Here is an 18,427-nt window from a genome sequence, read left to right on the forward strand (position 1 = left end):
GTAAGGTCTCAGACCACATAAACTGACGGGGAAAGAAAACGCAATGCCAAGAAAGAATTGTGTGACATAAACGAAAGTAGGAGTGTTTCTATATCTTAATGATGACGCCTATTCCAATTTCGCGCCAGTCGCGTATGACGATACAAATTACATTTATTTAAATACACACTGTAACTGTTATGATGGTCAGTTACCTTTCGTACTGGATGTGGCAGATTGACGTTAGTCAAGAATATCTTCAAGGCGACAGACACGCTATTATCAACAGCTCACAGCGTTTGTAATAGGGCTATGGGAACCTGGATGTTCCTTTGTGATATTGCAGAAAGACTTGACAGGTAGGTAGGTAGCCACTGTACATGACTGCTGGCCACGGTGGGCACGAGAATGCACGGTCTCGAGAGGACTGGGCTCCAGACGACCACGTGGCTCTATGGAGAGGGAAAACCATCGTGTTCAGCAGATGGCTGAAGGAATGTGAGCAGCAGTTGGAACAACAGTAACATAATGAACTGTTACAAATTGGTTACTTCAAGGACAGCTCCGAGCAAAACTCCCTGTATTGTGCATTCTCCTCACCCCAAACCACCGCCATTTGCGACTTCAGTGCTGTCAAGAGAGAGCTCGCTGGGGGCAGGGTGGAGATCTGTCGTGTTTTCTGATGAGAGTTGGTTCTGCCGCGGTGCCAGTGACGGCCATGTGCCAGTTAGGAGAAGCCCAGAGGCCTGCAGCCAGCTTGTCTGTGTGCTAGACACATTCAGCCTACATCTGGAGTTATGGTAGGAGGTGCGATTTCGTATAGTAGCAGGAACACCCTCGTGGTTATCGCATCCCTCTGACGCAAATTTGTACGTCAGTCTGATGACTCGACCTGTTGAACCGACATTCACGAACAGCGTCCTAAGGAGTGTTTTCCAACAGGATATCGCTCGCTGTAGTGACCCCAACATGCTCTACAGTCGACATGTTGCCTTGGGCTGTTCGACCATCACATTTCCGATCGAGCGCGTATAACACATCATCAGAAGACGATTCCAGTGTCATCCACACCAAGCTTTAACCGTCCCTGCATTGAGTGACCATGTGCAATAGGCACGGAACTCCATCCGACAAACTGAAACGTGGCACCTGTACGACACAACGGATGCTCGTTTGCATGCCTGCATTCTAAATTTCGGGAGTTACACGTTTATTAATGTACAAGCATTTCACATTTGGAATGGCTTTCGCCCTGCTTACATTAAGCTGAGATCTACCAGCGCTAATCATCTAAATATGGTGCCTAGACTTTTGTATTCCCGAAATTTAGTAAGTCTACATTAATTAATTTTTTGTGTTGAAATTTTTTTTCCCGTCACTTTATTTCAGTAGCTTTTTAAATTTCTACAGCTCTCCAATTTAAGCCCAGATTAAAACTTGTTTTGCTATTATCTAGTATAAAAACATATATGATATTAACATATGCACTTTTGAGGCTGTGCGTATGAGTAAAGTGTATTACCTCCTAACCAACGTGGAAACCATTCTGAAAGCAAATAAAAGATTCGTTCATCCACGATTTCGTCTCAGTCGGTCGAGTAAAACAGTAAGAGGTGGAGACCGCATTTTTAAATACTGTATTAGTTTCATTATTAAAACCAGCTTAAGAAAGTGAAAATAACCCGTCAGAAAATGCAATGTACTTCATAGTTTCAAGTACAGACCTATGCTTTAAAAGCATGGAGATCGCTGAAAACCTGTTATTTTACAAGAATATATTTTTTCTGTGTTAGCCGGACGAAGCTGCGATATGTAAAGCGCTAGTTTATTATAAACTTTCTTCTAGGGAACATTCAAGGAATGATAATATGTACAAATGTAATTTTCAATACGCTGTCTTTCAGTCACTTTAAAAATAAATTCCTACAAGCTTAGTAGTCACTCCCTTGCCTTTCAGGAAAGGAAGTAGCAATCAGTTGCTTGTAACACTCTTCATAGCAATTGCTTTTGACACAAGCACTAACTACAACATTATTATTATACAAACATCAGGTTGTAAATGATTGTTGCATGGAATTCAGCTGGGTGCCTCCTTGCCACCCCTTCGAAAAAGCTTTCAGCAAAACCAATCAGTTTCACGTTCATCTACCCTCATCATTCGTCCCACGTAGTCATACCAACACAGCTCGAAATATTTTCTTTTTATTGAATAATATAAGAGAATTTTCTTACTGACACGTTAGTCAGTCCTACAAACCATTACTAATCACTGCATAAGAGCTTTCGATATGTGTAATTCGTTAGAGTTTGGAAATATTCGTTCAACGACGTCATTCTTTCTTTGTCAGCTAACAAGGAAACGTCTACAAGTGGTGTCATGGACTTTCAGAAAACTTCTGTACGGTGATAACATGCTGTGCAGTGTAACGGTGAAGCTACAGGCGTCAAGTGCTGCCGTTGGTGGGGAGGCTTGCGTGCCTCAGCCATACAGATAGCCGCACCATAGGTGCAACCACAACGGAGGGGTATCTGCTGAGAGGCCCCTCCTGAAGAGGGGCACCAGCATATTAACCTATTTTATCCCTCTGTTCAATTTCTGGAACAAAAATTTGTAATTTTTTTGTGTACAGTGATTTTAGTTTCTGGTAAGTTTGTTACACTGCTGGCCTTCTACATGCTCCTTGCTTTTACACAAAACTGCCAGCTGCGCTGCTAGCATCTGTGTAGGAACAGTGTTAGTGCTGTAGTAATTGCTGTTTATGGAAAAATGGCTACAAGGAAAGGGCAAATAAGTTTTACTATATTTGACAGTGGATAACGACATTATATTTTCTAAATATGGCGTATAAATACAATAATGATAGTCTGTGTGTGTTTTATTTGTTCATATCTGTTCTCAACAATGGGTTATAATGCATTACAGCTGAGTGTTACATTTTTGGAACAGTAGGATTGAGTGGTTGCATTGAAATAACAGTAAAACACTTGCATTTTAGGTTGACTGCCGATGAAATTATAGCATTATTGGAATAGGATACTGATTTTTGTGATGCAGACTTGTACATAAATCCCCCTGATGACCCATGGTGCTCAGATGAAGATTCAGGTGACGAGTGTGAAATTGATATAAATCATAGTGGCAAAAAGCTAGAATCTGTTGCAGAAGCAAAACTTACGAAGTATTGTGAATGGGACATTGTTACCCAATAAGTAAATATTAGACAGTACTATGAATTGAAGATTTTGATTAGTAAATACACTTATTACAATCTTTTACATTATTTATCTGTAACTTTAAATATTATTTATAGTTTCTAGAAAGTTGATGTTTTATTTTACAGGTGGGTCATAGGGAGCCTAATGAGCCATCATGTTCAGCTTCTGGTGCTGCCCATGTTGATAATGTTCTCAGCCCCTAAAGTTCTACATCAAATACTATTCCTGTTACTGGCAGAAGAAAGAGGGCTGATATGAGATGGCTCAGAATGACATAAATGAAGTGCAGATGAAGACATGGACACTTACAGAATTTTTGATGGAAGAAATGTCACCAGTACAGCTACTTGAACTGTTTTATGATGACACTATTGTTGACATGCTAGCCCATTACCCAAATATTTACGTTCATCAGCAGGGAGATACATCATTCAGTGTGTCAAGTGTAGAAATAAGAGTATTACTGGCCATATTTCTTCTGACAGGTTACAACCCTTTACCTTTAGAATGTACTGAGAAATGAACGAGGATTGCCATAATCTATCTGTGTCAAAAGCAATGACAAGGGGAAGATTTGACAAAATTGTGAAATGCATACATGTCTGCGATAACAACAGCTTATCCAAATATGACAGATTTTCAAAATTGAGAGCCCTTTGGAAGCTCTTGTATAGTAGGTGGCTAAGAGCTTTCAATAACGAAAGACTGCTATGTATTAATGAGGCTATGATTCTGTATTATGGTAGACATGGAACAAAGTAAGAAATAGCAGGTAAACCGATTAGGTTTGGTTATAATATTTATTGTCTTCATACAAGACTAGGGTACCTAGTTCAAGCAGAACCATACCAGGGTGTTGCAACAGGAAACACAAGACCTGAGCTTGTTGTATGTGGTTCAGTTCTGTTAGTCCTAGTATCAAAACTTCCATTTGAGAATGAACAGACATATGATTTCTTTTTTTATAACCTCTATACTTCCTTGCCACTTTTGTATGCACTAAAAGGAAAGGGCTGCACTGTAACAGGAACAATTCGCTCAAGTAGAACAGAGGGAGCTTCTCTGCAAGAACTTCATAAAATGAAAAACGCTCCAGGGAGAACATATGACCAAGTAACCGATAATAATCTGATTCGCTACCATGACAACAGTATTGTTATCATCATGTCAAACAGAACTGGAGTTCAACCAACTGGACAATCCAAATGATACAGTAGGAGTGAGAAAAACTTTATTGATATAATTACTCCTGCTGCAGGTGGTAACTACAACACTTACATGGGACAAGTGGACAGACTTAATGAAAATATTGTAAACTAAAGGATTAGTTTCAGAACAAAGAAATGATGCTACCAACTTCTTGCTTTTCTGCTAACTGCATCAACATACAATGCTTGGTTGTTGTATAGACAAACAAAACAGTATAAGGGCAATCCACTCGATCTTCTTGGCTTCAGAAGGTATGTGGTCAACAGCTACTTTCAAAAGTACAGCTCATGACAATCATCTGCCCATCCAGTACTAAATCCAAAAGCCTTACATAAAAGGGTGCTCAATGATGTACACTATGATGGACAAGATCATCTGATTGTACCATTAGGCAAACAACTAAGATGTGGCCAGTGCAAGAAGAACACAGCAAAACAATGTAAGAAATGTAAAATTCCTTTGCATGCAAATTGTTTTGAGCAGTTTCATACAAACTAAAGTTGAAACTGAACTCAGTAAATCACAGTTTAATTTTGTTTATTCCTTATTTGGTTACACATCCACATTTTGGATAATCTGTAAATGAGCTGTATCAACTATGTAGTGAGAAAAATAAACGTAAATATGAAAAATTTACATTCGTTTCTCACAGTATTACCATGCACGGTACCTGCACCCTCCCGTTCACGCTGTTCCATTTTGGGAACGTCAATTTTTTTACACTAAATATGTTGTTAAAATCATGAAAGTGGTATTTATGGTTTATCCTCACTCGATTTAAATAGGAATTCGTAAGACATTTGAATGGAAAACCTTCTTGGGATCAAACAGATTAAGTAGTTGGAGGGGCAACAGTCTGGATGATTGACTGATTTGGCCTTGTAACATTACTGAAAATGGCCTTGCTGTTCTGGTACTGTGAACGGCTGAAAGCAAGGGAAAACCACAGCTGTAATTTTTCCCTTGTGAATGCAGCTTTCCTGTATGGTTAAATGATGGTGGCGACCTCTTGGATAAAATATTACAGAGGTAAAATAGTCCCCCATTTGGATCTCCAGGCAGGGACTACTAAGTAGGATGTCGTTATGAGAAGAAAGAAAACGCGTTCTGTGGATCGGAGTGTGGAATGTCAGATCCCTTAATCGAGCAGGCACGTTATAAAATTTAAAGAGGGAAATGGATGGGTTGAAGTTAGATAAAGTGGGAATTAGTGAAGTTCGGTGGTAGGAGGAACTTTTGGTCAGGTGGACACAGGATTATAAATACAATAAAATACGTGTAATGACTAGGTTTAATAATAATGTATAAAAAATAGGAGTGCAGTCAACCTATTATGAACAACATAGTGAACGCATTATTGTAGCCAAGATAGACACGAAGCCCACGCCTACGACAGTAGTACAAGTTTATATACCAACTAGCTCCGCAGATGACGAAGAGATTGAAGAGATGTATGATGACGTAAAAGATATCATTCAGATAGTGAGGGGACACGAAAATTTAATAGTCGTGGGAGACTAGAATTAGATAGTAGGAAAAGGAAGAGAAGGAAAAATATTGTAAGTCAATTTGGAATACGGTGAAGGAATGAAAGAGGAAGCCGCCTGGTAGAATTTTGCACAGAGTATGACTTGATCATGGCTAACACTTGGTTCAAGAATCATGAAAGAAGGTTGTACACGTGGGAGAGGCCTGGAGACACTGGAGGATTTCAGATAGATTATACAATGGTAAGAGAGAGATTTAGTAACCAGGTTTTTAATTGTAAGACATTTCCAGAGGCAGATGTGGACTCTGACCACAATCTATGAGTTATGCACTATAGATTAAAACTGAAGAAACAGCAAAAAGGTGGAAATTTAAGAGGTTGGTACCTGGATAAATTGAAAGAACCAGAGGTTGTAGAGAGTTTCAGAGACAGCATTAGGGAACGATTGACAAGAATGGGGGAAAGAAATACAGTACAAGAAAAAATGGGTAGCTCTGAGAGAAGAAATAGTGTAGGCAGCAGAAGATGAGATAGGTAAAAAGACGAGGGCTAGTAGACATCCTTGGGTAACAGATGAGATATCGATTTTAACTGATGAAAGGAGAAAATGCAGTAAATGAAGCAGCCGATAAGGAATACAAACGTCTCAAAAATGAGATCAAAGGGAAGTGCAAAATGGCAAAGCAGGGATGACTAGAGGACAATTGTAAGGATGCAGAGGCATATATTGCTAGGGATAAGATAGATGCTGCCTAAAGGAAAATTAAAGAGACCTTTGGAGAAAAGAGTACCACTTGTATGAAAACCAAGAGCTCAGGTGGAAAACCTCTTATAAGCAAAGCAGGGAAAGCAGAAAGATGGAAGGAGTATATAGAGGCTCTATATAAGTGTGGTGTACTGGAGGGCAATGTTATGGAAATGGAAGAGGACGTAGGTGAAGATGAAGTGGGAAACCTGATACTGAGTGAAGAATTTGACAGGACACTAGAAGGTATAAGTCGAAACAAGGTCCTGGCAGTAGACAGCATTCCATTAACTCCTGAAAGCCTTAGGAGAGCTGGCCCTGACAAAACTCTACCAGCTGGTGAGCAAGATGTATCAGACAGGTGAAATACCCTCAGACTTCAAGAAAAATATAATAATTCCAATCCCAAAGAAAGCAGGTGTTGACAAGTGTGAAAATCATCGAACTATCAGTTTAACAAGTCACAGCTGCAAAATACTAATACGAATTCTTTACAGACGAATGGAAAAACTGGTAGAAGCCAGCGTTGGGGAAGATCACGTGAGGCAATACTGACCCTATGACTTATCTTAGAAAATAGATTAAGGAAAGGCAAACCTTCTTTTTTAGCATTTGTAGGCACAGGGAAGACTTTTGACAATGTGGGTGGTATACTCTCTTTCAAATTCTGAAGATGGCAGGGGCCAAATACGTGGAACGAAAGGCTATTTACAATTTGTACAAAAACCAGATGGTAGTTATAAGAGTCGAGGGACATGAAAGGGAGGCAGTGGTTGGGAAGGGAGTGAGACACGGTTGTAGCCTATCCCCTTTGTTATTCAATCTGTATATTGAGCAAGCAGTAAAGGAAACAAAAGAAAACTTTGGAGTACCAATTAAAATCCATGGAGAAGAAATAAAACCGTTGATGATTGCCAATGACATTGTAATTCTGTCAGAGACAGCAGAAGACCAGGAAGAGCAGTTGAATACAATGGACAGTGTCTTGAAAGGACGATATAAGATGAACATCTACAAAAGCAAAACGAGGATAATGGAATGCATAATTAAATCAGGCGATGCTGAGGGAATTAGATTAGTAAATGAGAGGCTTAAAGTAATAGATGAGTTGCTATTTTATTAGCGAAATATTTGATGATGGTCGATATAGAAAGTATATAAAATGTAGACTGACAATGGCCAGGAATGCGTTCCTGAAGAAGAGAAATTTGTTAACATCGAGCATTGATTTAAGCGTCAGGAAGTCTTTTCTGGAAGTATTTGTACAGAGTGTAACCATGTATGGAAGTGAAGCATGGACGATAAATGTTTTAGACAAGAAGAGGCTTTTGAAATGGTGGTACAAAATAATGCTGAAAACTAGATGGATAGATCATGTAACTAATGATCATGTACTGAACAGAAGTAGCGAGAAGAGGAGTTTGTGGAGCAAGTTGACTAGAAGAAGGGATCGGTTGGTAGAACACGTTCTGAGGCATCAAGGGATCACTAAGTTAGTATTGGAGGGCAGGGTGGAGGGTAAAAATCGTAGAGGGAGACCAAGAGGTAAGTACAGTAAGCAGATTCTGAAGGATGTAGGTTGCAGTAGCTACTTGGAGATGAAGAAGCTTGTGCAGGATAGGGTAGCATGGAGAACTGCATCAAACCAGTCTCTAGACTGAAGACCACAACAACAACAACACATCAACATTTACAATTTGTCTCATTCTCTTCTTTTTTACGTTCTTTTTCCAACTGGGATCATTTCGCAAGTGTTTTCATTATTTTTATTTATCACTCATAATGTTTAAACATTTGAAACAACGGATGAATCGTTTAACAACAAAAGACGAAATAGTCTCTTTATACTGGCTGTGCATTTGTGCCAAAAATGTATATTTCTATTTAAGATGTTCCTTCTTTGGATGGTTAAATGATAAAAACATTTTAAAAATTTATTCTTATTCCACTAGGGACTAAGTAAAATGGTGATTTAAACAAAAGAAGGGATTACAAATAAAACGAAATCTAAGCCAAATGTGGAATGGAAATAATGAATGCAATAACATGGTGAGAAACATAGAATGATAAAGAAGAAGAATTTGAGTCGGAATTAATAAACAAAAATAATAAAATGAAATGTAAATAAATTCCAAGTTCAAAACGCATCAGAAAAAGAGAGAGCAATTTTAAAAATATATTGATTAAAATTATGTTACAAAGGAATGGAAATAAAGAAATAGAACCCAATTAATTTAGCAAAAATAATGATTAAAGTCGTTTCAAAAAACGTTTAAAAATAAAAAATTTTTATCTACCTGACTAGTTCTGAACTCTTAACTTCCTACATGTGAGGCCTGTGCAAGCAGTCTGTTTAAAAGTGTCTTCTTTAAAGTTGAAGATTATTAGGCGAAATTCCGAATTTTTTTCGTCGATTACTCGTAAATGAATGCCTGTGATGGTGACTGCCTGCAGCGTCTGAAACTTGAGACCTTGACGTATATCACTGTGTAAATGATTTCAGAAAGTCGATCCCATCGCTGGGGATCTATCCTCGTGAGACTCAAAAACTTGAAATTGCTTTTGAAGAAACCTTTTCCCACATGTCCCCATTATCGCCCTCTCTCCCCACATTCGGTGGTGACACCTATGATTTTAAATAAAGAAAAATTAATTTTCCCAGCAGTTGAAAACTATGATGCGATAGGATGACATTAATTCATACCAACTTCCAGCCAAAACATACGTATGAAATGCCATATCATATATTTTAAGCATGGCAATAAGTTCTTCAAGAGGACATTTGGAGAGCGTTTATGATGATGGACACTAGTCTCGAATAAACCGAATGTTTAACACCTTAATACCTATTAATGATAAACATTTGCGCAAAGTTAAGCAAAAATCTTACTGGTGTTTTACGGTAACATTTTCCATTTTCGACACTGTATGTCCACATAGCTGCGAAACGTTCACTGTAACTCCTTCTATCACTGATCAGTTAATCGCTTCTCTCCATGTTGGTGCCAGGCCGTTCTATTAGTTTGCAGTAAATTCGATTTGGTACAAAAGTGTAAGTCGCACAGTGTATGGGGATGCTGGGCCTCTTTCATTACATTATACATATGTTCTGGACCACTTTCTTTACATCATGCGACCCACGTCATAATCTAAGATAGCGGCAGCCACGCCCCCTTGTCTATCAAGTTACAACCCACGCCCTCCCCCCCCTTCTCCCCTCCCACCACCGTCTCATCAGCCTCTCCAAACAGCCACACCGTGGTATTAAAATCAAGCATAATGATGTCGCTAAGTTCAAAGACGTGCAGTAAAGAATTACGTAACATTAACTTGAAAGGGAACCAATGTGAGATACGGGCATCATTTGCTTGACAGTAATATTTCGTTCACACACACACACATTTATCTGTATTTAATAACTTTATTGTGTAAATCTCGCGCAAAAATGGAGTCAAGCTGCATTATTTCCATAACTTTCACATTGAAGTCAAAGTTTGTTACGTAAGACATTTTTGTACACAAACGCTCGAACTATCTCTCTTTCTCTCTCTCCCTCTCCCTCCCTCTGTCTCTCAGTCTCTCTCTCTTTCTCTCTCTCTCTCTCTCTCTCTCTCTCTCACACACACACACACACACACACACACACACACACACTCACATACACACAGACACACACAGACACACACACACACACACACACACACACACACACACACACACACACACACACATATGCGGCGAAACTGGTTCCAAAACAAGATTTTGAAGCCTAAAGTAAGAATTCCATTGCCACAATCATGCTTAAATAATTTCAAATTGGCCTAACTTGGTCTAACTTGACCAGGCTCATTACGCGGAATATACATCTTAACTGAAATACCATGCTAATCAGACAAACTCACAGACAGACAGTCTGAATTACTAGAAGATGTAATTAATTAGACATGTACTTGATGTAAGTTACAATACACAAGCAGACCGTCTTTCCTGTTTACTCCCAACACGACCATGGACGGTGAGAGAGATGACACATCACCAAAGATGATTCAATATTTCTAAGTAAAATCGTTGATGATACTATATATGATTTATATGATTTATCGAGTACAAAACTCATGCAGGTGGTTTATAATCAATATGTATTGGAGAAGTAATTGCATAATATGTGTGTCCCTGAAACTCATAAACGAGTCCCAGTACAATTAAGGGAGTTGTATGGTGCGGTAGCTATCCATCCTCCACCCATGAAGGTTCCCATTTTTACCTGAAGGGCATGCTTTTGAAGATACCTTGAAGAACCAAGAAAAGCTGGTACACCTGCCAAATGTCATGTAAGGCCCCGCGAGCACGCAGAAGTGCCACAACACGTCGTGGTACAGACTCGACTACTGTCTGAAGTAGTGCTGGAGGAAACTGACACCATGAATCCTGCAGGGCTGTCCATAAATCCGTAACAGTACGAGGGGATGGAGATCTCTTCTGAACAGCACGTTCCAAGGGATCCCAGATATGCTCAACAATGTTCGTGTCTGGGTAGTCTGGTGGTCAGCGGATGTGTTTAAACTCAGAAGAGCATTCCTGGAGCCACTCTGTAGCAATTCTGGATGTGTGGGATGTTGCATTGTCCTGGTGGATGCACGTGATCAAACAGGATGCTTAAGTACGTGTCACCTGTCAGAGTCGTATCCAGACGTATCAGGGGTCCCATATCACTCCAACTACACATGCCCCACACCATTACAGAGATTCCACCAGCTTGAACAGTCCCCTGTTGATATGCAGGGTCCATGGATTCATGAGGTACAAGTCCATTCGCTCGATTCAATTTGAAACCAGAGTCTTGCGAGCAGGTAACATCTTTCCAGTCAACAACATTACAATATCCGTACACATCCATCCACTCGATACAATTTGAAACAGGACTCTTCCGACCAGGCATCACGTTTCCAGTCATCAACAGTCCAATGTCGGTGTTGATGGGACCAGGCGAGGCGTAAAGCTTTGTGTCATGCAGTCATTGTCTCCGAAGGCCCATTTAACAACTGCGCCAGAGATTTGTTGTCTTATGAAGGCGTTGCCGACCGGAGCGCCGTATTCTGATTGTTTAGATATATCTGCATTTGAATACGTGAGCCTATACCAGTTTCTTTGGCGCTTCAGTGTAGTTCATAATAAGTTGAGCCACCCTATAATAGAATTACAAATATCAGGATCCACTGTGTACTGAACATAAAATTCAGTGTGAGCATCTAGTTTCATGTAAACAGAGAGAAGAGCTTAGGCAAGTGTTAGTCAAGCATAACAATGTGTTTTCACATGTATGGAAACATATTAATAATGCAATTTAAATGTAAGAAGTTGGAAATATTTTTCAAGAAACCATATCTAACGATGACCAGTTGCCAAGAACCTCTTAAAAAATGATTCAACGAACGTTAGATTGGGGAATACTGGAACAGGCAATACATATTTTTAAAAATCCACTGGTGGTAGCACTGAAATGCGATAGAATTGTAAGGCTGGTACTGTATTCTCATAGTTTAAACAAAATTTAATAAGGGATAAAGCACAAAATATACGAAGTTATTGCAATAATTCTGAGGAGCTACTTGTTTCACATGAATGGTTGGATATAATTTGTGATTACTGGAATTTTCCATTGGCAAAAGACTGAAGAAATTATGTGTCCCGTATATATAATGGATTTTCTCATGGGTATAGGGTATTTCCCTCTGTCTGTAATATTTTAAGATCTATGGCGCTGTTACAGAGGCAGGAAGCATTAGGGCAAGTGACATTTTACGTAGACAACATGAAGTTGCATGTCCTACTTGGGAAGAGTATTTTAGTTTTCTGGACAACGTATGACATGAAGTAGGACAAGGTGGCACAAAACTGAATTAAGAAAGTATGGCATGCACTAAGAACCAATTGTATTTCTTGCTCCATGTGTTTAACGGAGAACGTATTTTAGCAAAACCATCCCGGTTCTCCGTGACTGAGCTGTTTGAAACGTCAAAGAAAAAGCAACAACGTAAAGCCATGTTTAACTTGTTTATGTCTTATCGGCGTTTTGTAGAAGGAGTCATTCTACGCTTCTTGCACACATCAGATGTTAAAAGAGGATAGCCCCTGGGTTCAGATTAAAGAATATCAGCCCACATTTTATGAGCTAAAAAATCATTTCGTAAATAACCCGCTGCTGAATCACTCACATTTTGAGAAGACTTCTTTTATTTTATTGAACTCTGGTGCATATGGTAAAAGAGTGTATAAAATAAAAAGAAGGGGTATTGAAGTGTGTAAGATGATAGCTTTTACCACTTAATCACTGCAATCAGTGGAGCATAATAAAGGAGTATCAGAGCTAGACGCACTGTCCATCGTATTTGGAATGAAGAAATCTGAGCATTCTTTGTTGAATCACCAAGTAATAATATGCAATGATTTTAAAGCATTTACATTTTTGCAAACTTGTCAGCTAAAACATGCCAGGTGAGCAATGTTCCTGCAACAGTTCGATCATGAAATTAAAAACATATGAAGAAAGTGTACTTTGGCGGCCAACAGGTTGCCTAGAATGCTGAACTATATAAGGCGTCTGAACTTACATTAACTAAAAACGATTTGGTACCCACTTTTGCTATAAATGAAATCAAAGCGGAAATTGCTTTGAAGAAAATATGTCGGTACTCTGAAAGAGAACAGAATAGGGCGATCTTCGGAGATCAGTAAAACATCATTTGGGAGACCCTAATTATCCCATAGTAGCACAATATTACAATATCCATCAAGGAATTTGGTGCAAGAGGACGAACATGGATTTGCCAGAACGGATAATATGCTTCCCCTCCAAAAATCTGCCATTTTAATAGACTAAGTGTATTTAGAGTAAGAGCATTAAGGGACTAAGAAATCCATTACAAACTTCAATGACAGAGTAACTTTAGAAAATATGCGTTTTGAGTTAAATAGAAGATTAGTAAATAGCATTGTGCAAGGGAATATGCAATCCCTTGAACACAGTGGAATTATTAGCAGTCTATCATTTTCGACCTACGCCTAGTTCTAGAGGAGCGTGTTTTGGTCTACGTCAGGGGATTCAGTAAATACATTAAGCTATTTCCAGACAGAAGAGCTAATACCACAACACCTACAGAAAAGCTGGGTAACAACAATTTTGTTGAGTTAGGTAGGCCTCAGAATGTCGTGGTGAGTAATGGTAAACGGTTTCCAAAAAATGGTTCAAATGGCTCTGAGCACTATGGGGCTTAACTGTTGTGGCCATCAGTCCCCTAGAACTTAGAACTGCTGAAACCTAACTAACCTAAGGACATCACACACATACATGCCCGAGGCAGGATTCGAACCTGCCTAGAAACGCTCGGCCACTCCGGTCGGCGGTAAACGGTTTGATGCTAAAAAAGTGAAGAAATGTTGTCAGGATATGATACATAATTATCTTAGGATTTTCCCTTGGATAAATATGAGTGATAAGGTTATAGGGGACTTTGCAGAAGATGTAGAGGAAACATTCAACATGGGGTAATAATATTAAGGAATTAGAAGCCATCATTAACAACCACAAGCCTGATGCAACAGTATTTGCATCATACAAATTAATATGTAACCATAAACCAGAGCTGACTGACTTTCTTGTTTTATTCGACATCTCATTAGGCAATAATCAAGCACAAGAAAGAGTAAACAGGGGAAAGAATGTTAGATGCGAAATGGTGATATGATGTAAAATCTGTAACCCCATCTAATTTCAAAGTAGGATAACTGGTATTAGTAAAGAGTAATGAATAAAGCAGAATGGCACAAACTAAAATGGATATGCAGGTATATAAGCAACCATTCAGAATTGTACGAAACCTCACGTGAATGTCTCTCGAATATCTGAAAATCTGGAAGGAATTGAGACTCAGGAACATTATAGCCCTGGGAAAAATTATAGATAACAGTATCTAAGAGTCTGTTGGGAAGGTACTTCTGCATCGTAGTTACACTGTTTGGCGAACTAAGAGGCCTGAACTGGATCATACTTCCGTTTATCTTTCGTTCTTATTAATTAAGTGTTATTTGTCTTTATTTTTGACTATCTTGACTAGAATGGCGCAGCTGAAACAATTACCTCATATTGACCACTTTGAATCAAGTCAGAAATCTGAAACTACAGTTTGCATCTGAGAACAACGTAAACAAATATATATACATTTATATCTGATGTAGATAGTAGAGAGTGTGATGTGTATGGGGACAGAGAGCCATATTATCTCATATCTATGTACGTTGCATGGAATATGAAGCTAGAGCTAGTAAAAGCCTGAAGATTCAACTAAGTGTAGTTATTAGGTATTACGTAAAAGAACTCAAGACTTAATGAAGGAGACGTCCCTGTATGTTGAAAGGGATCAGCATAATGATGGTGTATGGAGTAATATTGAATAAAAAGAGTATAAAACGTCGTGTATATTGAGGAGAAAAAGAGGTTCTCGGAAATGCGTCAGGAAAACGCAGATAATTGCAGTGTTGCAAGAGGTGCTGCAGACAAATAAAGGGCAAGTACAGGAAGAAATAATGTCTGATTTATATAAGGGGCGATCAAAAAGTTTCCTTTAATTTACGTCTATGGTCACAAACCTTTTGATAACAGATTATCGGTCTCGGTCTTTAATGACCATCATTAGATCTGCAGCAAAAATGGGAAAAACTTAAATTCACTCGCAAACTATATACAGCTTAAGAACAATACAGGCCATAATGAAAAGTAGTGCTGACAAAATTTACATTTGTGCACTTTGAATATGAAGAGGCGTACCTGTTTCATAAAAACAAAGTCATAATGTACTGCAGCCATGGAGGCATCGTCAAATGTTAAATGCGGAATCAGCACCAGCATCGTCATTAACGTATAAATAACATCACATACACGAGTCATTTTGTCAGTAGTACTACTGTGTAAACAAGTTGTCGTACAGTAGCCACAAGATGTTTGTGTTGTAAGTTCACCAGATGTCGCTAATGTCGGCACACACTAGTTTTCAATAATTAATTGAAATAGCGAAAATAAAGGGCTGGTACAATAGTTGAAGTCTGTAATAAGCTTATAACGTATAACAGGCATTACATTAATAAAAAGAAATAAAAAGAAGAACACGACAAAATTAATATTGCTAAAAGGGGGGAAGACTTAAAAAACAGTGGTTGACATGTGCTGTAGATAATGACATAAATATTAAACACCGTTGATAGTGTACCGGGTAATATTAAACGATCGTAAAACAAATCACTAAAGGAGCCACAAATGAAAGAAAACATAGTGCAGCACATAATCAGCCCCCTCTGTTAGCGCTAACCACAGAACTCCGCACAGGCGGGAAGTGGCTGGAGGGACGTGACCGGCAGAGGGCACCTCGTACCCAGCCGTTGCAAGAAAAGAATGATAAAATTCCGTAACAGTGGATGATCTACATCATCTGATTAATGTAGTCTATGAAATGAATAGAGAGAGAACAAGAACATACTAGAGTCATGCGTAAAACGTGTGAAAACGAAGTAAATATGTGATGCACTCAATGCTAGGTGAACTTGTCAACACACTATATATAACAGAGGCGTGAAGTGATTAGAGTAAAACATTGTCAAATAAAGCAAAGTAGGCATTGGGCACAAAGTCATTTTGCCAGTGAGGCAGTTGAGCTGGTTCTCTAACAAATTAAGATCACGGCTTTTTCCCCCTCGGTGAAGAACACGCGTACAACTCCCAATGCTCCCTATGGAGTGACCAGTATCAGATAAACGCTGTCCCAAAGCCGTTTTGTTTCTGTGAGTGTCCTTTAAACCTTAATTTAAAAGAGCGGCCTGTTTGACCGATATAATATTTGTCACAATTACTGCAGTCAATCCTTTATACTCCAGAGCCATCAAATTTATCATAGTTCCCTTTCAGTTTATGTTTTATTCGTAGTTTTAGGGTGTTATTAACCTGAAAGCGACATCTGACATCAGAGCTTTTAAAACATTTTTCTATTTGCAAAAAGTTTCCATCTGAAAGACCTTGCTACAGCATATCTCCAATGTAGCATGACTCTGACGCGGGTATATAAGCACCGACATGTAGGCAAGGGGTAGTGTACCATTCGTGTCACTTTGAGGAGTGTGCGGTAAACACAGCCCCATAATCTATGTGTTTTTTATCTTAGACGAGATTTACGTCCTAACATAACTTAAAGGGCACATTCCGCTTCATTTAACAACTATCTTAGCACCCACTGCTTCTCTTGTGTGGAGTGTATGGTCCACACTGGTTATTTCTTTATCGGATTTTTACGTCGTTCAGAAATCGCTACATCTTCTAAGCTTTTCACGCTAATTAAGGCCGTAGAAGTATGGTCTTTTCCGAATGCACTTCCGACCAGAAATCAATTCTGGTAGCTGGAGTCAGAGATCCTCATTAATCCACCCTTTTGAGTAATTTCGGTGACATTTACTTTCATCAAAATTTTCATTCCCTAACGCATATTTCTTTACAAGTCAAATACCAATTTTCATAGATTTAACTTTAAATATGTTTTAATATAAAGAAATTTTTTGTAAAAACTAACGTCCCCTATTTCAACCCCTTAGGGGTTGCATTTCCAGAAAACATTTAAACATCAATTTCTTTACCTCTAACCAAGAAGCCAAATACAAACTTTCAACATTTTGTTTGAAAAATTCTTTCGTAATCAAATATTTCCAGAACCATTTTCATTCCCAATTTTACCTCCTTAGCAGCTGAATTTCCAGAAACACCGAAACACATAATTTTTTAGATTTCCAACCTAGAACATAAATACAAATTTTCTTCGATGTAGTTATAAAAAGGATTACTTAATGAAATACTTTCAGAAAAATGTTCATCGCCTGTTTCACCCCCTTAGCGACTAAAATACCAAAAACACCAAAACACATACTTTTTAATTACTAACAAAGAAGTCCAATGCCATTTCTCAGAGATACATCTTTAAAAATACTTTATTAGTACTGTAATAACGATTTATTTTCAAAATAAACTTTCACCCACTATTTTAACCCCTTAGTAGTTGAATTTTCAAAAATACTGAAGCATGTATTTTTTTTATTTCTGATTGAGAAACCAAATACCAGTTTTCAAGCTCTAGCATCACAATTAACATAAGAGTGACTTGTCTTGAAAAAACATTTCAGCCCCTACTTCACCCTCTTAGGGATGGAATTTCGAGCAATGCCTCACTAAATGGTGCTAACAGTGTAAGACCAGCGCCCATTCCAGTAGTTCAAGTTCGTCTCATTAGCAGTTTGGGCTGATGAATGATGAGTCAGTGAATGAGTCACACACTATTTCATTCACTTAGGAGCTGAATTTCCAAAAACACCGAAACACGTATTTCTTGTTTCTAATCGAGTATCCAAATACAAATTTTAATTAATTTAGCTTTAAAATGCTTTCATAATGAAATAATTTCATAAAACATTTCACTGCTTATTGCAAAAACGTTGAAAACCGTATTTCTTTTTATTTCTAAGCAAAAATTCAAGTAACATAGATGTAGCGTCAATAATTGTTTCAATAGTTCTTTAATAAAGATTTATTTTTAAAAAGAGACAGTCACACACTATTTCTCCCCCCACAGGAGTTCAATTCCCAAAAGTGCTGAAACACTGTTTCTTTACTCTCTCCAAATTTCGAATTTCTGTCCTTTGTGATTAAGGCTGGATAGTGACGAGTCAGTCACTCAGGACGTGGATCTTCATGTATAGAG

The 18,427-nt window shown here is 38.4% G+C and overlaps 1 protein-coding gene across 1 annotated transcript in view; it reads right to left on the minus strand.

Moving 5' to 3' along the window:
• The window catches only part of LOC126426845 (uncharacterized), a 72,690-nt gene that overhangs the window by 38,166 nt on the left and 16,097 nt on the right, over window positions 1–18,427 (minus strand). The gene's annotated exons all lie outside the window — the stretch shown is intronic.

This window comes from Schistocerca serialis, chromosome 11 (assembly GCF_023864345.2).
Source record: "Schistocerca serialis cubense isolate TAMUIC-IGC-003099 chromosome 11, iqSchSeri2.2, whole genome shotgun sequence".
Classification (NCBI taxonomy): domain Eukaryota; kingdom Metazoa; phylum Arthropoda; class Insecta; order Orthoptera; family Acrididae; genus Schistocerca; species Schistocerca serialis.